This window comes from Balaenoptera borealis (assembly GCF_965194805.1).
Source record: "Balaenoptera borealis genome assembly, chromosome: 5".
In the NCBI taxonomy this organism is placed as follows: Eukaryota; Metazoa; Chordata; class Mammalia; order Artiodactyla; family Balaenopteridae; genus Balaenoptera; species Balaenoptera borealis.
In genome coordinates, this window is record NC_138862.1 from 90,493,284 (window position 1) to 90,514,995 (window position 21,712).

The 21,712-nt window shown below is 34.4% G+C and overlaps 1 long non-coding RNA gene across 1 annotated transcript in view; it reads left to right on the forward strand.

Annotated features, from left to right (window-relative positions):
* The first annotated feature begins 206 nt into the window (after nucleotides 1–206).
* The window catches only part of LOC309629851, a 37,034-nt gene continuing 15,528 nt past the window's right edge, over nucleotides 207–21,712 (forward strand). The window contains exon 1 of the long non-coding RNA XR_014245271.1: nucleotides 207–6,921. This is a non-coding gene — a long non-coding RNA (uncharacterized lncRNA). The remainder of the gene's footprint in view (nucleotides 6,922–21,712) is intronic.

A 21,712-nucleotide genomic window follows, 5' to 3' on the forward strand; every position in this document is an offset into this window, starting at 1 on the left:
ATAGCATATAATTCTTTCTATACATTGCCAAATTCTACTTGCTAATATTTTGCTAAGAAATTTTTCATCTATACTCATGAGAGGTGTTGCAGATCCCTCATTTCTGTTTTTCTGAAAGTGATTATGTAGAATTAGTGATAATTCTTTAAGTGTTTGGTAGAATTCTCCATTGAAAACTCCTGAGCATGCAGATTGATTTTTCTGGGAGTTTTTGAATTATGAATTCAATTTCCTTTTGTTAAAGGATTAAATTATTTATTTCATATTGGGTATGTTGCAGTAGATCGTGTTTTAAGGAATTGGTCCATTTCACCTAAATTATGAAATTTATTTGTGTAGAGTTGTTCATGGAATTCTGTTATCATTTTTCTTTTATTATCTTTTTTTATATTGACAGAGTATATAGTGATCTTGTTTTATTTCTGGAATTGGTAATTTATATCATCTCTTAGTTTGCTTGAAGTTTGGCAATTGTCGATTTGTTCAAAGTACACTAATTTTCATTGCTTTTCTTTTTCTTGTTGTTTTCAATTTTTTTTTTTTTTTTGATTTCTGCTATTATTTTCTTCCTTCTGCTTGCTTTAGGTTTATTTTGGTTTTCTTTTTCTAGATTCTGCAAGTGGAAGTTTAGATTATTGATTTGAGACTTTTCCTTTTTTCTAATGTATGCATTGTGCTATGATTTTTTCTCTCAGTACTGCTTTAGCTGTGCTTAATCTTTGAAACTGATGTTATATTTTCAAATTATGATGTTATATTTTCATACTACTTCAGTTCAATTAATGTTTCAATTTGTGTGTTGAAATTTACTTTTTTTTTTTTTTGACCATGCCATATGGCATGTGGGACCTTAGTTCCTCAACCAGAGATCAAACCCATGCCCCCTTCAGTGGAAGCACAGAGTCTTAACCACTGGACTGCCAGGGAATTCCCTGAGATTTACCATTTGAACTATGAATTTTTAGAAATATGTTGTCTAGTTTCTAAGTTTTTAGAAATTTTTATGTTCTGTTTCTGTTATTAATTTATCTTTTGACTCTATTGTGGTTGAGGGACACACTGTGTATGATTTCAGTTCTTTTAAGCTTTTCAAGGTCTATATTATGGCCCAGGATTTAGTTTATTTTGGTGTATGTTCTGTGGACACTTGAATAAAACGTGTGTTCTACACTGGTTATGTGGACTTCTCTATGAGGGTTAATTAGATACTGTTGCTTGATAGTGTTTTTAAGGTGTTTTATACCCTTGCTGCTTTTATGTTTAGTTGTTCCATTAATTTTGGGAGAGGAGTGTGAAAGTCTCTAGTAATAATTGTGCATTTGTCTATTTCTCCTTTTCTGTACACTGCTTCATATTTTTGCACATCTCTTGTTCAATGCACACACATTTAGGATTGTTGTGTCTTCTTGGTGGACTGACCATTTTATCATTATGTAATGTCCTTCTCTATCTCTAGCAGTTTCCTTTGTTCTGAAGTCTACATTATCAGACATTAGTATAGTCATCCCTTCTATTTTTGATTTGTTATCTATTTCCATCCTTTACTTTTAACCTGCCTAAATTGTTACATTTTAAGTGAGTTTCCAATAGACAACAGATAGCTCCTACATGCTTATTAATCCACTCTGCCAGTTTCTGTGTTTTATTTGGTATATTAAGACAATTTATATTTAATGTAATTATTGATATATTGAGCCTATAGTTTATCATACTATTTCTGTTTGTTTTCTGTTTGTTCACTATTTTTTGTTTGTTTTCTTTTTCCTATCCTCCTGTGGCTTAGTTGAACAATTTTTTAGAATTCCATTTTTATCTTTAGTGTTTTTGAGGGTATCTCTGTTTATAGTTTTTTCAATGGTTGATATAGGTTTCACAATATATTTATACATAACTTTATCAAAGCCTACTCAATATAATTTTACCAAATGGAGCAAAGTATAGAAACCTTATCTCCCTTTATATCTTTTTACTTTCCCTGTTTAGAATATAATTTCCTACATCTAGAATCACATCAGTGTTATAATTTTTGCTTTGATTTCAAATACTATTTAGAACATTCAAGATGAAAAGGATCATCTATTGCATCTACTCACAGTTTTGCTTTGCATGTCCTTTCTTCCTTCCTATGTTCTAAGGCTCCTTCTTTTATAGTTTCCTTTCTGTTTATAGAACTTCTTTTAGCCATTTATTAGGGCAGATATACTGGCAACACATTCTATTAGTGTTCCTTCAGTGGAAAGTGTCTTGGTTTCCCCTTCATTCCTGAAGGATATTTTCAATGGATATAGGATGCTGGGTTGACAGCTCTTTTCTTTCAGCACTTAAAACATTTTATACCACTTTCTTCTGAGCTCAGTAGTTTACAGTGTGAAATCTGCTGTAATTTGGATTGTTGTTTTCCCCTATAGGTATGATGACATTTCTCTCTCACTGCTTTCAAGATTTTTTTTTCATTTTTAGTTTTCAAAAGTTTGACTATTATGTGTATTGGTATACATTTCTTTGAAAGCTGAGTTTTGATAGAGTTTTTTTTCTGTTTATATCTGTTGGCATTATGGAGTTACCAGTTTTTTCAGCTCTAAATCTGGGATGTAGAAGACAAAAAGAAAACCTATAGAAAATTTGTTTCTTGGGTCCCATGGTCCTTAACTGGACTGCTTTCTTCAACTCCTCTTTCAGGGTCTTCCATGTTTATTTTATATATAATGTCTATGGTTTTTAATTGTACATAGCAGGAGGAATAAAAAGAAGTACATCCACTACCCCATTTTTCTGGAAGTATGTTCATCTGTGCATAAGCATGAGAGTTGAATAAATTTATTCCACAAATTAAGAGTGAATTTCTTCCATTAATGGACAGTTAGTCACTAGGACTCTAGCACTTAAGGATTGTTATATAAGATTTCAAGATATTTTTGATGGCAGGAAAAAACACACTGATGCTTGGATAGATGAAAGGCAGAATACTTTGTTCCTAACCACTCCAAGCAAGAGAAAGCCGTCAGGCAGGGCCACACAGGGAGTTGTGACAGAGACAGAGTAACAGCAAACTTGAGCTATGGGGTCAACTTATGTGTGGCAAATGAGGTGAAGTTAGCTAGGTTTTCTGGGTTCCTAATTTAAATTAGGGTGGGTTGGCTAATTTGAATAATTTCTTGGGCTCTAGGGCAAAGGGGCTGTCCTTACTTGTTTAATGCTCAGTCTTAGCATGATTAAGGCAGGTATGTTCATAGTGGCCTGGAGTGTGAGGGCCCAATAAAGAAGTGACTGGGGTGTATACTCAATCAGCTGTTCAAGATTAGCCAGGGCCTCCAACTTTAGCCAGACCTCAACACTGGGTCAAGGCAGCATTTTTTTTGTTTTTAAACTGTGTTACAAGGAATCATCTAGTTCAGTAGCAGGGAATGGTGTCCAGTGATTAGTTGTGGTTTCTTATTGAAAATACCTTTGTGTACATAATAATATTCAGTAGAGATGACTATGTAACTACATTTAGGGCTTTTTTATTTTTCTACCTATTTATTTATTTATTGGTACTCACAGTTATTTGGCCTTTGTGTAATAATACATTTTCATATACTGGTGAAAAAACTGTTTAATTCCTTCTCCTGTCCCCAAGATTACCAGGATATAAGTTTTGGAGTTTTAACAGAAAACTTAGTATAAGGAACGCTTGTGATTGGGTCAAGTCTGCTTTGAAGGGCATTAGACAATGAAATTAAAAGTAAAATTAAAATATGTTATCACTTGAACGTTTCCAGTTGTCACAATTCTCCTTGACTCTCGCTGAATAATGGTAGTTCTTCACTGAATAGCTTCCACCTGTGAAAATCTCTTGAAATGCTGTTTGAATATTGACAGGACTTGTTTGTTTTTCTTATTTTATATTGAGGACTTGGAAAATAAATGTAAATGAAAACTTCTCCAAGTGTCACTCTTTTATCTGTGTGATTAAAAAGGCTATATTTTAGAAAAGATGGTTTGGTCATTTCAATTGTCATTATGCATAAATCTGTTGACCATAACTTAACTCCAAGAGATGATACAGAGTTAATTGAGGAGTTGGCCAGAGAAAATAGATTGACTGCACAGCGGCCCATGTTATTGGTGGTTGCACGTGTAGCTTTGATTATATCTATATAATTGCTGGAATAACCTTGCATTTCAGGTGCTGATTGTTTCAATTGGCAAGCCCATAAAGATTTGTATTGGCCACTCATTGTTCAGTTACCTCATACACAGTTGTTCTGAAGGCCAAAACTATTGATGTGGGCCAAAATTGTTCATAGCTGCCAGAATGAAGACTCTTTTGTATAGTTGTGAAGTATATGGCATGCAAAAGCTAAAGGAAAGAGGGAGAAAACAAAACAAAACAAATCTCTAAGGAAATGTTGAGGATAGTTGCTAGTACTGCCTTCTTTCTGGTGATCTTACTCTTCTCATTACTCTTTGCCTTTCTACAACCTGTTTCTTAATAAATATTATGATGATAATATTAACAGTGGTCAGTGCATTAGCATGAACAAGTGTATAATTTTATATGACTACATATTAGTTACCAGATGGATTAAATGTAGGATTTGTACAGAGATATTTTCTGTAGACTTCGGGAGGAGAGATGAAATGGATTTCCCTGAAGTTCTAGAGAAATCTGATATTATGCTGGGGAAAAAGTCTATATCATACTACAGTAGATGTTCTTCATTCCTTTGTCCAGGAAATTAGAATTTTTTTCTGATGTAAAGCCCATTGCTGAAGAAAGCTACACTGGGAATCACTTCTACTGAAGGAATAAGATGAGTTTATGGAAAATTCTGAAACTCTATTAAAGGATTTGTCTGTAGTATGCAGTGTCAGCTAGTATAAAACGTTATAGTTGAAATGCAAAAGATATATACTATAAAGTGCCTTGTTGTGAATATTAAGTAAAAATAGCCTAAAGTGTAGATGTTATTAAATAAGATATGTAGATTCAGATAACATAATTATTATTCCAAATATAACAAAGACATACATTTAAAGGACTAATGATTGGTTTGTAATACATACTTTGTAAGCACCTACAACTTTTATTTTTGATTTTTAAATCTATATTAATTTCCAGTGAGAACTGGTACTATTTCCTTTCCTTTCCTATAGGTCATGAATACTACCACAGGATTAACAAACTGTCTCTGTAAGATTGTAATGTTAATGAATAGAATTCTTTCCAATTAAGTTACAAATGTCCCTGGTTGCCTTAGCATGAATCATTTCTCAGTATATTTATATAATGATTCAGTTTAGGACCCTGTTTCAACTGGATACATTTTTTGTTTTTCTACTTTGCCATCCAGTTAAAGATCTTGAATGGGAAAAATCCCTGGAAATTTCTATCAGCCCTTCTACTACTGAGTTTAAGAATAAATTTCTCTTGGTGTTTGCTCCCAAATTATTATAAAATTAGAAAAACAGTTGCCTTTCCGTCAAAGACATAAGGCAATTATCTTTACTCTTTTAAACCCTAATGAAGCTTTAGTCAAGAGAAAATCTTTGATATTACAGTCTCTCTTTCCATTCTTAAGGAAGTGATTTAAATAAATAAACCAGGTTTTATCTCTCTGCAGTTAGTTTCCTGATAGGTACTGTGGCTTCTTGATGTAATTCTGACTGAAAATATGCATTTTGCCTATAATCTCTTCTGGTATTTAAGTATGATCATGTTGTGTGTGGGTGTACATCCTTGATCAAAGTTGGGATAAAATTGACCAAATTCTCACTAGACTTCAAAATTTCAAGACCAGGTTGTCATTGCATTTCTTTATAGTATATCTACCTCTTAACATACATTTCTCCTCATGGAGAAGTGCCCAATTATCATTTGTTAGTGGTATTTCAATGCAGGTAAGTCACATCCAACCTTGGTCATCAGTGCCATAAACAACAAATAACTGGCGCTTGGAGCCTCCAAACAAATTTCTTCTTGCAATATGTCAATGTTTTCAAGAGTCAGGAAATAAAGCATCCTAAAATAGAAATCAAATTACTCAAACCTGTTGAGAAATCGATTCTGAGGTTTCCATAGCTTTTTAATGAAGACAGGATGCTTCTAACTTGAGGCAATTTAGTTTAAAGACAGAACATGATTGAGAAATTTTTTTTCAATATGTAATCAGGCTACTAAAAACGATGGCTAGACTAGGGCTTTATGTTTTAGACAAGGTAACTATAGCAGTCCATGTGTTGGATTCACAATCTTGGGTGAAATCTACTCTGAAAAAGAAAATTACTAAATGAGTTAAATGATTTGCCATCATTTTAGAAGTAGGAAGATCTCCTTATACAATGTAATATGATAATTGTAAAGGAAATTCCAAAAATTCGCGTACGTAAGAAATAGAGTGATAAGGGTTTATCCAACTGGAAGGTTATATAGATACACCTTTGTGTATTTGGTGGAGATGTTAATGTATTACGGGATGTTTATATGTGCTTATAAATACATTACTTAAATTTGCATCTGCCCACACATTCACCACTAATAAATAGAAAAGGAGCCACTACTGTGAATTGCCTTCCTCCTAAATGGAAATTCAGATTTGTTGCATTGTAATGTTCAACTTTACCTGATTCCATAGGGATGCATTTTGATGGAAATGTTACAAAATTAGATTTAAATCAAGCTTATTTATTTGGTTTTATCTGCAGAATAAGCAGATAAATGGTGATTAGATGTCTGAAATCCAGTACAATGAAAAATAATATAAAACGTCTTCAAAATAAACTCTAGGTGTAAGGATATTTGTCTTTGCTTTTGTATTTTTGTTTATTATCAAGAATCTAGAAGGCAAAATTAGAGCAGCATTTGTCTCCTGAGAATTGCCTTGTTGAGTCACTCTGGAATATGTGTGCTATCCAACTTTCAGAATTATAAGAATTATTGTATTAGTCATTTTGAGAGTGGTATAAAGTCTGTGTAATATAATGATTAAGATTAATGATCTGACAAGGTAAGAAATACTAAAAAATTCATCTGCACACCATGCATGAATAACACATTGATTTGTTTTTAATGTTAGTCGGCATTTAAAGTTCTATACCACCTTTTTAAATGTTAAAAGAATAAATGAGTCTAAACCCTGATACTTAGAATATCAGGCATAGCTGAATTATCGTAGAACCATGAAAGCAGTGCATTACAATAGTGTATTTCCAAAACTCTCCAGAAACTATTTTGCTGTCTTAATCTGGAACTACTTTTGTAATTGAAAAGAAAGTACAAAAACAAATAAATAAAACCAGTTGTGCCTTTTATAAATGTGGAGCCAGATGTTTCTAGGGTTTAAGCTATTCTAAGGAAACAGATACTTGCATATACTGTCTTCCAGTATTCATGGGAATCGTTAAATGCAGCTTTACTACTTCCCTGCTTGCTGACTTTTCACCTCAGTCTCAGCCTTTGATGGGTGATGGAAATCCTTGCTTAGGGCACAGTGAGAAGGCACAGTTTTGCTCCCATGAGGTTGATAGTTTAAATCCATGCTATATTTGGCCCAAACTGATTTCTCAGCTACTATCATTACAAGTTTCCTGTTTACATGAGGCACAGTGAAATGGAAAGGGATGTGGTTACTGTGGGATAGCATTACCACTGAAAAATTCAGACGTGCAGGCACAAGGCATAAATATTGACACCACCACAGTAAATGTAACCTTTATGCTCCAGGCTTAGCAGAGACTACAAATGTGAGAACCAGCATACAAAATGATGTCGTGTAATTGTTTAATATTGATGAATGTTTTAAAAAATGTTATACGCAAACCCTTACTACTTAATACTGCCCAGTAAAATGTTCCTAATTTTTGATTTTATCATGTTACTTCCTATAGCAGACACCTCTAATAGTCCTTCTCATGTCCTGCAGGAATACTCTGTAGCATCTTAGAAAGAGCAGGGACTGTGGGATCTAATAAACTAGTGTTCTTACTTACTAGGTATTTGGTGTTGCACAGCTTACAAGGTCTCTAAGCCTCAGTTTCCTTATTTATAAAATGGGGAATGCTGTCCTGCCTTACCCGGAGGGTTGTGGTGAGAGCTAACCTAGACAAACATTGTAAATCTCCTAATTGTGTTCCAGCACAGAACGTTAAAAACACATAATATTACCTTACTGCAACTTCCATTTTACTCTTGCCTTAGCCAAAACTTTGCCCAACTGAAAGGCCAAACCACATATCACTATTGCTGTAATTTGCCTTTATTTAACTATTGTGAGTGTTGCTTTTTCCTTTTTCATGTGTACTGGCATGCATATATATATATATATATATATATATATATATATATATAAACATACATATATATTTTTAAATTTTCCCATTCATGATTTTCCCTCTTCTAATATGATTTGTTTTCATTATAGGTGTTGATCTGTCCTCTATCCATTTTAGCATGTCCCTTTTTATTTTATTTGTATATATTTTACTTAAAACATCTTAAGATTTAAAATAGTCAACTCTTTATAACTCATTTATTTATTACATCTGCTTATAGTTTTATCCTGAGAAAGAAATTCCATCCCCCCATTTTATATATAACTGAATATTTTGTTCTTATTCTTTTATAGACTTTCATATGTTTAATTCTTTAAACACTTGGAATATATTTGAGTGTATTGGGTGTGCACTAGGTCTTTTTTTTTTTTTCATTTCCACAATGCTTAGTCAGTTTGCTTGTTGAATAATTTACTTTTCTTCACTGGTTATAATAACATGATTATCATACACTAAATTCCTATCTGACTGGTGTGATAGCTTCCTTTAGCAGGGGTTTTTGTCTGTCACACAGGGTATCTGATATAACCTTTAGGTAAGGAGCAAATGGCACCACTGTTGCTTTTTCCCCATCTGGCTTGTCATTGAGTGGTACATGTTTTCCTTCCAGTAGACTACAATGCTTCTGTTGACCATCAATGACAAGGGAAGAATGTGATACCCCTCTTCCACATCTTCTGGATGCTATTTTCTCTGTTACTCCTGAGGAATTATCTAGTATACATCAGAGAATTTTTAAGCCGTTTTTTGTAAAAGGAGTTAAAGTACTGACACTGTACCGAGTTGGGACTAGAGATTGGATGTGCCGTGAACTGCTTTACTCTCTCCTACTGCATAAGGAATAAGGTCTCCAGCCTAGCCTATTGAAGGAAATCTCACAAAGTCACCCCCTCCCATGGTGTCTCATCCATACAACTTCCATAATTACTATTCTTTTCTCTTCCCTTTCCCTCTGTGATTGCTTCCTTTTTGCTCCTGCTCTGAGTTTTTACTTTTCTATTATCCTATGATAGGTCACCCCTTCCTAAAAGAGTAATCAAATCTCAACATCTTTTGAATCTTGCAGATTTTACAGCCTCAGCTTATGAATTTCAGTGGCTTTTCTCCTTAGCCCTGTTTAGTATAACTCTTCAGAGGAGAGAGATATTTGTATAGGACACAGAAGGCAAAGAGTTGAATTCTGACCCTTAAATAGTTGGGGCCTTTCCAATCTGGCATGGCTTATTCTCCTCTATTAAATTTAAAATTTTACTTTAATAAAATTTTATTGAGACTATTTATTTCCTCCAGGAATCAACCCTCATTCAGAAAAATATGGTTACCATAAAAGTGGGTAAGGACAAATTTTACATTTGTGATACCCAACTGTTATTCAATAAGACATGAGAAAAACGATGTCACATGGTATCATTTAAAGGAGGAAGATTTATTGAGGAAAATCAGTAAGGAAAGGTGTTGAGGGACCCTGCCTCCTCCCACCATCTCTGAGTCTCCATAGTCTCATAGGGAGACGTGCCCACACACGGTGAGCTTATGCCTCAGTGATAGGTCATTGCTCTATTGACCTCCTCTCCCACTGCTCCCTCTTCTGTCCTTACAGGGCAAGTGTAGGAGCAAACTTGTCACTAGGTAAATAACAGACAACAGGGACTTTGGGAAATGCCTTCCATAGGCAAACCATCCATTCCAGCTGGCTCACTTTCAGAAAACATAAAGTTAAGCCCTATTTGAACATACAGAAATCAGTTGTGTTTCCATATACTAAGAATAAACTATTTGAAAAGGAAATTAGGTAAAACAGTCCCATGTAAAATAGCACCAAAATGAATACATACTTAGGAATAAACTAGACTAAGAGAAAGATTTGGATACTGAAAACTATGAAACATTGATGAAAGACACAAACCAATGGAAAGACATTTTGTGTTTATGGATTGGAGGACTTAAGAGTGTTAAAATGTCCATACTACTCAAAAAAAAACTACAGATTCAATGCAATCCACAGCAAAGTTCCAATGGAATTTTTTACAGAAATAGAAAAGGTAATACTAAAATTTATATGGAACCACAAAAGACCCGAGCCAAAGTGATCTTGAGAAAGAACAAGGCTTCATGCATCACACTTCCTGATTTCAAAATTAATTACAAAGCTACAGTAATTAAAACAGTATGCACTGGCAGTAAGACTAACATACAGATCAATACAATAAAACAGAATAAAGAATCCAGAAATTAATCCACACATATATGGTCAACTGATTTTCAACAATGCCAAGAATACACAATGGGGAAAGAATAGTCTCTTCAACAATTGGGGCTGGGAAAACTGGATATCTGCATGCAGAAGAATGAAACTGGACCATGTTCTTACACCATATACAAAAATTGACTCAAAATGAATTAAAAACTTAGATGTTAAGACCTGCAATTGTAAAACTTCAAGAAGAAAACATAGGAGAAAAGCTTCATAACTTTGGTCTTGGCAATGATTTTATGGATATGGCACCAAAAGCACAGGTAACAAAAGCAAATAACAGTTAAGGTCTACATCAAACTAAAAAGCTTCTGCCTACCAAATGAAATAATTAACAGAGTGAAAAAGCAACCTGTGGCATGGGAGGAAATATTTGTAAATCATACATAAGATAAACGTGTTTTATGTAAAGTAAGTTGGGGAGTATTTGTTCTCCTCAATTTTTTGGAAGAATTTGAGAAGGATTGGTGTTAATTCTTCAAATGCTTTGTAGGACACACCAGTGAAACCATCTGGTCCTGGGCTTTTCTTTGCACTCTTGGTGGGAATGTAAATTGGTGCAGCCACTATGGAAAACAGTATGAAGTTTCCTCAGAAAATTAAAAAATATACTATCATATGATCCACCAGTTTCACTTCTGGGTATATATTGAAAAGAATTGAAAACAGGATATTGAAGGGCTATCTGTACTCCCATACTTATTGCACCATTATTCACAATAGCCAAGATATAGACAGAACATAAGTGCTCATCAGTGGATGTATGGATAAAGAAGATGTTTTATATATAATGGAAATTAAGACATTCAGCCATAAGAAAGAAGGAAATTATACCATTTACAGTTGGTCCTTGAAGACATTAGCTAAGTGAAATAAGTCAGACAAAGAAAGCCAAATATTGTATGATATCACTTATATGTTGAAACTAAAAGAAGCTGAACTTAGAGAAACAGAGTAGAATAGTAGATACCAGGGGCTAGGAGTTGGGGGAAAAGGGGAGATGTTTGTCAAAAGTACAAACTTTCAGTTATAAAATTAGTAAGTTTGGAGGATCTAATATATACCATGGTTATTACAATTAAAAATACTGTATTGTATACTTGAAAGTTGCTAAGAGAGTACATCATAAATGTTCTCACCATAAAAAAGGTAATTATATTATATGCAGATGATGATAGCTAACCCTACAGCAGTAGTCATATTGCAATACAGGTTTCCCTGCTATCTGAAAGTAGAGTGTTCCTATGAAAACTTTCCTAAAGCCAAAATGGCATAAAGCAAAGAAGCAGTTATCTTAGGGTATATCTTGTTAATGGATGCACAAAATAATTGGAGCTAAAGTACAGATGCTCACACACACACACAGTTCAAAGCTATGGTGGCTTGATGCTGAGATGCTGAGTCTAGTTCCCGGGCAAGGAGCTTGGTGGTGCCACTCTCGCTGCTTGGGGTGGGTGCTGCCTCTATAATGACTCACTGCCAAACAAATGCTGAGCACTATTTTTGTTTTTTGTCTTTGGATTTCTTTCAGTTAGTGAAAACAGGCGCTAATGCAGGTCTTTTGGAAAAGTGAATTGATGTAAAGCAAACTTTCAAAAGGGGGGACACCTGTATATAAGTCTGTCAAATCAATATGTGGTACCCTTAAGCTTTCACAATGTTATATTTCAGTTATATCTCAAAGTTGGGAAAAAAAGCATAAAGGAAACAAGAATGAATAATAGTCAATGAACATTAATTACAAAAAATAGTTTCTATCATGCTCATTTAAAAAACTATTTTGTGGGCGCTTCCCTGGTGGTGCGGTGGTTGAGAATCTGCCTGCCAATGCAGGGGACACGGGTTCGAGCCCTGGTCTGGGAAGATTCCACATGCCGCGGAGCAACTAGGCCCGTGAGCCTCAACTACTGAGCCTGTGCGTCTGGAGCCAGTGCTCTGCAACAAGAGAGGCCGTGATAGTGAGAGGCCCGCATGCTGCGATGAAGAGTGGGCCCCGCTTGCCGCAACTAGAGAAAGCCCTCGCACAGAAACGAAGACCCAACACAGACATAAATAAATAAATAAATTTAAAAAAACACTAACTATTACAAAAAAAAAAAAAAAGGCATGAAGCACCCCTGTTCTGGAAGGGTTGATTGGCTACCTTTGGCACCTGCAGAGCTGTTTGCTACACAAGCTGTTAATAGCAGGAGTCATGCAATACCTTCACAAGGGGCTCTGGGCACTCTTCCAGCTGCCCTCCCACTACCTCCCTGTCTCTGTACAGGTGAGGTAGACAGACTGGAGCTTGCATATGTCCAAGAACGAGCTGCTCCTGATTTGGGCAGGACATGTAAAAAAAAAAAAAAAAAAAAAAAAGAAACTATTTTGTGAATGTCATTTTTCTAGGTAATTATATTCATATTTTTGAAATCATTCATGTAAATAGTTTGATGAGAATATTATTTTCTTCCATCATCTAAGGATAAAATAAAACAGTAGACCTGCTAATTAAACTGGTAAACAAACAAAACAAGGGTTAATTTTTTTTAAATGTAAGGAATTTCTATGATTCAGAAGCAAAAAAATATTAATCTGACTTCAAAAAATGGTCTATAGATTGAACAGACATTTCTCCAAAGAAGTCATACAAATGGGCAACAGGCATATGAAAAGACAATTAACACCACTAATCATCAGGGAAATGTAAATCAAAACTATGATGAGATATCACATCACGCCTGTTAGGATGCCTATTATTGAAAAAACAAAAGAAGTGCTGGCAAGGATGTAGGGAAATTGGAACCCTTGAACACTGTTGGTGGGAATGCAAAATTGTGCAGTCACTATAGAACACTGCATAGAGATGCCTCAAAAATAAAAGAACTACCACATAATCCAGCATTCTCAATTCTAAGAATTTATCCAAAATACTTGATATTAGGATCTCGAAGAGATGTTAACACTACAGTGTTCATTGCAACACTATTCACAATAGCCAGGCTATGGAAGCAACCTAAGTGTCCTTTGATGGATAAATGGATAAAGAAAATGCAGTCGATATACAATGGAATATTACTGAGCCTTGAAAAAGAAGGAAATCTTGCAATATATGACAACATGGCCTTGAGGCCATTATGCTAAGTGAAATAAGCTTGTCACAGGAGGGCATATACTGCATTTACATATATATGAGGTAGCTAAAATAGTCAATTTTGTAGAATCAGAAAGTAGAATGGTGGTTGTCAGGGACTGGGAGGATGGTGAAATGGGAAGTTGCTAATCCAGGGGCATAAATTCTCAATTACTCAAGACTAATAAGATCTAGTTATCTAGATATCTGCTGTACAACATTGTTCCTATAACAATAGAGTATTGCACACTTAAAATTTTGTTAAGAGGGTAGATCTCATGTTAAGTGTTCTTACAACAATAAAATTAAATTAAAAAAATGAATTTAGTAATCTTCAGTGTTTGGACATAGTGTCTTTCAAGAGGTAATTAAGTTAAAATGAGGTCATTAGAATGGGCCTAATCCAATACAACTGGTATCCTTATAAAAAGAGGGTATTAGGACACAGACAAACATAGGCAAGAAGAGAAGCTTCAGAAGATTCCAACACTGTTGACACCTTGATCTCGGACTTCTAAACTCCAGAACTATGAAAAAATAAATTTCTGCTGTTTAAGCTACCAGTCTATGATATTTTATTTCAGGATCCCTAGCAAAGTAATACATTTAGTTTATTTCTATTTACTTCACCTGAATAGTGACCTACATTTAGTACATACTCAGTAAAATTTAATTTAAATCAAGCTGGTAGCTCCTAAAAATTTGCCAACATCCTTTTGTAAATCTAAAATACACTTATACCCTTATAATTATGATTTTTAAAATATTAAATGCAAAAGACTCTAACCATCTTGATCTAATTGAGTTTCTTTTAAAATTTATTTTATGAAATACCAACCCTAATTTAGTAATCTTTTTGTTTATTTTTCTCATTAATGATCCAGATGCTACTGAAACCAGGTTTTTATGGAATCCAAGATGAAAAATGTCTCAGAAATGTTATTAATGGCTAAGTGTGTGATCTTCTCAGGAGTCCCTTAAATGATGAACACCTGTCTCATCGTTAGCTTAACAGGTTCTCATTATGAAAGGTATCAACAAGATGATAATTGGTGGCATTTTTATCATACCATTGAACTGGTGGGAATACTATAGTGATGATTAATTGACATTTAACTTGTCCTAAGATGCTTTCTCTTAATAGAACAGACACATGATGGTAACATTTCTCCCTGATGTTGAAATTACTTTGTTGACAGTGACTTTGGTAACTAACAGTAAAAAACCACTATGTACAAATTATTAAGTTAATACCTTGATTTATAGCTACAAAATCAAAAGAAGAATGGAGAATATATCTAAAAACATTAATGCCAATTTACTAGAGTAGTATACACAGATGGGTATGGCTACTTACTGAAACACAGAAGCATTTTTTTTATCTTAGTTGTACTCTTTATTTCAATTATGTGTCTCCTCATTGCTAAACCAGGATATGTGGATCATGAAATTCCTCTGCTCTCACTTTTGTTGATAATTATTTTCTAGTGGGTAATTTCTTTTAGGTATTTACATTAGTAATTTAAGTTCCTTATTTACATGTATTCCTTCAACAAGTATTTGCCAAGTGTAGAATGAATATTTGGCAAAAAATAAAGCAGCATTGGCAACTCTTTCAGTCTGTTCCACACTAAAATAACCTCTGAAGGTTAAGCAAAGGGAAATCCAAGACAGAATTAGAAAGTAGTGCAAACTTGTGTTTGGCATCCTCCTGTTCTCTGTTTAAGTATCTTTTCTGCAATTTAACTCGAGATTCCAATGGTGTCTTCTGCCACATGGCTGTATGGCACCTCCCAATACCAATTCCCTATCTGGACCTATTCTTGACATATTATACTCTACATCTGCACTGTCCAGTATGGGAGCCACTTGCCACATGTAACCATTCAAATTTAAATTAATAACATTAAAAATAAATTTCCTCATTGACATTAGACACCACAAGAGTACAAAAGCCATATGTGGCTTCTATATTGGACAATGCAGATGGGCATTTCTATCCTCACAAAAAGCTCTATTGGAAAGTACTGAGCTAGAACTTCCCTATTCTTCTCTAATCTCCAATCAAAATTCAGCAGGGCTCTATCCTGGCTTCTTGATAACTTATTTCTCTGCTTTATGTGTTATCAAATGGAAAACGTGTGCTTAGATATTTATTATTTGAGACCTAATATTAAACTTTCTAAAGAGCTTTGGTACAACCCTGGTACACATAAATTAAATAATAATTTTGATTAATTAATTTTTGTTGTAGAAAATTACTGATAGGTGATAAAAAACTGTCAGGTTAATACAAGTTGATTTTCTGCTTTTTTATATAATACAAAAGTATAAGTCTGAGAAAGTCATGACTCATATTTTTCAAAATGATAAAAGGAAAATCATAACATATAATTTATTATAAGAAATTATTCAGAAAGTGATAAAAATATACATCGAATGTTTAAAATTGTTGATAATGGTAATTGAATCTTTCAAAGTACAAGATAAACTTTTCTTTAATATATCATATACTCTTTATTATGTAACAATTAGTTTTATAAAAGCAGGTACTTCTCATAATAAGATTACTTATACATTTTCATATTTCTTCCTTTGGCTTGAGGTACAGGCATTTCAAACCACTGGATAAAATACTTTTTAGCATTTCTATTATTTCCTTAATTCCATTAACACACTATTAGGCACATTCATGGGCTCTCTATTGACAGCTATAGGAATACACAATTGAGTAAGGTATGGTCTTGGCCACCTAGAAGCCTGCATTTCAGCAGAGAATGCCAGGAATATTCATTCATGATAAAAAGTGTCCTGTAAAAAGTGCTGTAACAGAGTTCTGGGTATAGGTTTTCAGAACTTTTTTAAAAAGAATATTCAGCTCAGGGAATTAAGGAAGTTTTTTGGAGGAGTTGGACTTTGGCTGAAAGATCTATAAAACAACATGGGAAAGGGTACATTTATTGGAAAGTGCTGCTGAAATACAGGGGGTGTGGTTGGGAGTGATGGGAGTTAAAGTTGGGCAGGTAGACTGAGACCAGGTTATGGACATTGTAAACGCCAGGGTGGTGAATTTAGACTTTATTCTGTGGGAAAATGAGAAACACCAAATTCTAATCCGACACGTTAAAATAGGAAGCTACACAATATGATAAATATGAATCATTTCCAATCGGAAAAAAATTATTTTAAATATTTGACTAAAATTGGAATGGTGACAGTTTTCCCACGAGATAAGATCAAGGTAATATCACCCCAGATGCTTTTTTTTTTTTTTTTTAAGAATAAGGTCTAATTCAAACTTTTACCTATGTTTTGTTTCCCTAGTTTTCATAATAGTTCAGCAATAGACCTCAAGTTCCTGTGGTGTTAGAAGGTTTATGTTTGATTTCCAGCTCTTGCACCTTTTTGCTGAGTAATGTTCAGCTGGTTACTGAACCTCTCTGGGGCCAGTTTTCTCATTTGTAAGATGTGAATGATAAAAATACTTCATTTGCTTGTTGTAAAGATTAAATGTGTTAATGCAGGAAGTGTACCTATAATAATTCTTAGCATGTAGTAGGTTCCCAATAAATAGTGACTAATATTTTAATAGTTGTTAATGTGGTAAATAACAGCAATGAATGACTCAAAGTTGGGTTTTAAGGGTTGTTACATTATGAAAGTTCTATTAATCTCCAAAACTTCCTCATAATCTATTTTTTACACCATTAAACATATTCATATTGATTTAATGATTAACTGAATTATTAGTTTATTCATTTATTACCCCAATAGTAGTTTCATTCGTACTCATTCTGGAATAATTTAAATATTATGGGGGAAAATTAATTTTGCCTAGCGTTTCAAGATTGAATTCACAAAGAAGTTACAATTTAGGAATCATTTATGACCGTTCCTGGTTCCATTTCACTCATGCCCTATTAAACGACAAGCAGGCGTTTTGGGTGGAATTGATCCACCTGAAGCCCCAGAGGTAGTCCTAGATGGGCCCAAGCCTCTCATTTTAATCTCATGTCTTTTGCTAAACTGCTTGGTACAAAACTGGGTACCTGTCTTAAACTATCCTTATATGAATGAGGTCCCTAGTTTTTTCCATAATTGGAAGAATAAGTCACTCTCTTTTTCCCATTAAATAAGAACAAGGTAGCATACAGCTTCTAGCTGCAATTTGTGGACCAGTAGAGTAAAGCTGGTCTAGGAATAACACCAGAACTAAAAAAGAAAAGCTGAGAATTGTAGAGATGAAACCAGGACCTGATCACATTGCTTGAACTAGGATAAAGCCATATTTAGAGAATCGTCAGTAATATGAACCAATATATCCCCTGCTATATAACCCCTCCTTAGATATCCTAACTCCTGCCAGGTCGTCTCTACAGAGGTGTGATCCTAAATCCTTTCATATGCTTGTGGTAACTACCTCCTCCCTGAATCCTTCTTATCCCAGACATTGTAGCTGATTTTTGTGGTTTCTAATAACTGGATTTCCTCACTGTCTCCTCTTTGACTTCTCAGATCTTCTATCATATATGAAAGTGATCCTACATATTAAATTCTCTTCCTTTGAAATTCCTAGAGTGATTTCCATTTTTCTACTGAATCAAGATTGATTTGGAGATCCACAACGAAAAGATGTTCTTTTCTTCAAACTAATACTCTCAATGTTTACAATGGGAAGAAAACAAATTTTGTGTATGTGTGTGTGTGTTTTGCTGTGGTTTTGTGCTATTAAATGCCATTTATCCAAGTATGAGTCTATGATATTGTTTACATGATCACCACACCCTTTGTTAGTGGAAATGGGTTCCTGGAGAAAATTGGTTTTGGGAGGTCAAATATAAAGATAGCTATTCTTAGGGAAAATCAAGTCATAGTCACTGGTGGTGATGAGTGCTAAGGCAACAATGGTGCCAGAGAGGACACAAGTGTAGCAGTTTCCTAAGTGTGCTTTGTGCTCCAGGGAAGGGCAGTTATGCACTGCTCAACAAGACTTTATACAATTCATCCAGAAAAACAGGTTCACTTGTTTATTTCTGGGTTTTCATTTTAAAATACTGTTTCTAGAATAAAGTTTGTAAAGAGGAGATCATCTGTATTTTGTGATTATCCTCAGAACATATTTTCATATACAAAGCAAAAAAAATAGAAACCAGGAGCCCCAACCATAAAATGTGCAATAAAAAAAGAAAGGTATGAAGGAGATTAAAAAAAACTTTGATGCCTCTCATGTTTGATTCATTTGGATGAGGTAATGCTTTATCCAACAGGGTAAATAATCTCTGACACTTCTCTAGGCAGAGATGAGATTTATGGTTTGCACCTGCTCCATGGATGTCACTGGTAGTATTTTGACTTGAAGTTTGTATTTATGGTAATTTGGCCTTTGCTGTAAGTAATTCCAGCTGTACTCTAAGGCTGCTATGGCGGTGACTTAGAAAACTGAAGAAAGAATTTTGTAGACTGACAATTAACTCCTCAATACACTATGCTTCTGGTCCTTGATTTAAATAAAGCCAAATTATATAGATGGTGACATGGATTGATTTGTATTAGTCTTATCATTTGAAAGCTCTCATTACCCTTGTGTCAAAGATAAGTGAGAAGTTATATAGTCTTGTTGATATTTAATTTAAGACAATGGGACATTTTATGTTCAGTTGTAAGGAGGATATTAAAACAAAGTTGGAGTGGTCTACCAGGTTGATAGATATTCTAACCAGGTCTTAAAATGAAGGCTTGACAGCTGGTTATGTTCATCCTGGAGATATAGAAGAAAGAAAGAAAACAGATGTCTTTAGGCTTTTCTACACTTTCACTGAAAGGGATGCCCATTATTCTATGAGGTCTCAGAAGGAGGAGTTAGAATCCAAAGGCATAATTTTCAGGGCAATGGATTTCCAATTAAAACAAAGATAATTTTCCTAATAAACTGAAGTACTAGTATTTATGAATGAAATACTTTGTCTTGTGAGAAACGTAGTTTCTGAACATTACAAAATTTTAACAAGGAAGAAAATAAATTTCAGGAACACTTTTATTTTTTAAAGTTGAGAATATAATATACCCCAAATAAACTTTTTAATATTCTCTCCCCTCTTATCTACCCTAATCCGCCCCTTTCAAGTCTTCCTCATATCAATAAATATACCTTTATCTCTACGAACGTACTTAAGTCATCATCATCTCTCATATAGACTGCCTGCTTTTGTAAAAAACATTCTTACCTCAAGGTAAGAATGATTTTTACATTTTTAAATGATTGAAAAAATTTTTAAAGGAATATTTGATGACACTTAAAAAATTTTATGAAATTCAAATTTCCATGTCCATAAATAAAGTTTTATTTCAATCCAGCCAAGCACATTTATTTATATGTTGTCTGAATGGCAGAATTGGGTAGTCATGACTGAGATTATGTGGCCACAAAACCTATGATATTCACCTTCTGGCCCTCTACAACAAAGGTTTGCTGATCCCTTATCTAGACCATTCAAACAGCCTTTTTACTAGTCTTCTGGCTTCTACTTTTGAACACACTAATCTATTCTGCATATGGCCAACAAAGTAATCTTTCAAAAATGTAAGTAAGGTCATTTTGCTCACCTGTTTAAAATCCTCCAATGACTTTCTATTGAACTTAGAATAAATTTAATACTCCTTATCATGGCTTATAAGGCCTTACATGATCTGACCTTCCATACCTAGAGATTTTGCCTCTCATCATACCACCCTCTCTTTCTTCCATCAAAGTCTAGCACATTGATATTCTATCTATTTCTAAAGCATGGCAAAATGTCAGACTTTCTCTTCGGAGCCTTTGCCCACTCCTCCTTCTGACTAGAAAGTACTTCTCTGATCATTGATCAAGAGATGTTTTTCTATAATTCAGTTCATAGCATAAAATGTGACCCTGTCCCATCTATTTAAATTTCACCACTCTCCTTATCTCTATCACGTTACCTTCTTTTATTGTAAATTTTACATTCATTATTATTATTGCCTCACCCACCCATTGGAATTTAAGTTTGCTTAAGCAGATAAGTGGTCTGTGTATTTCTCGGGTCTGCAACAGTGGCTGATGTTCAACAATTCTTCAACAATTGTTAAATGAATGATCTTATATTACTATTGCAAGGCCCTGGATTAGATACTGTGGTATGGCAAAGTAGGGAAAGAAGATGTAAAGATGGGTATTTCAAGGAATCTAAAGTCTATCTGAGAAAAAAAGATGTGTTTGCCAACCTCTAAAATCAGTGAGTCACATAACGAAGGGGTGGCATGGCCTGAGGGATAAGACTTTGGAGTCAGGTTGCAAGAGTTTGATGCCCAGTGGCACCAACTCTTAGCTTTGTGGTCTAGGACAATTGACCTGACTTTTTGTGCTCAATTCTTAAATCTGTAAAATGGAGAAAAAAGTATCTTTCTCAGAGATTTTTTGAAGATTAGTTGTGTTAATATATGTAAAGAATTTAGTTCTGGCACATAAGAAAAACTGCATCAATGTCTGTTGAATAAGAAATTGATTTACTAAAAGTATGTTTTGGGTACCCAGTCCAGGAAGTCTTGCCTGTACTAAAATTTTGTCATTTATTGGAGGGCTCTGTGGAAGATTTCCGATAAAGATGCATTGTGATTAACCTTGTTTTTATGAAGATGAATGTGTTGCAAACAACAGTCGGGAGGGAGATCCACAGTTAAAGGTGGGGAGGCTCCTGGCGTTAGTTCAAAGAAAAGGTGATGAGAGACAAATTTAGAAAGTGGAAGTGGGTGTAGAAAGGATGAGGCAGGAGAGCAGAGGGCTTCAGGGCTGGAGTCAGTCATATCTGAGTTTGAATCATGGATCTGTCTTCCCTATTGTGTGATCAAGAGCAAGTGTTCTCTAAGTCTTCTCAGTTTCTTCACTTCAACTCTCTTCTCTATGGTGCCATTGTGAGGATTATTGATATGGTATGTAGAAAAGGCCTGGTATAGTTCTAATAGAAAATATGTACCAAGAGCCATGGTATTGGTGGGGGTACTTGATAGTATCCTTG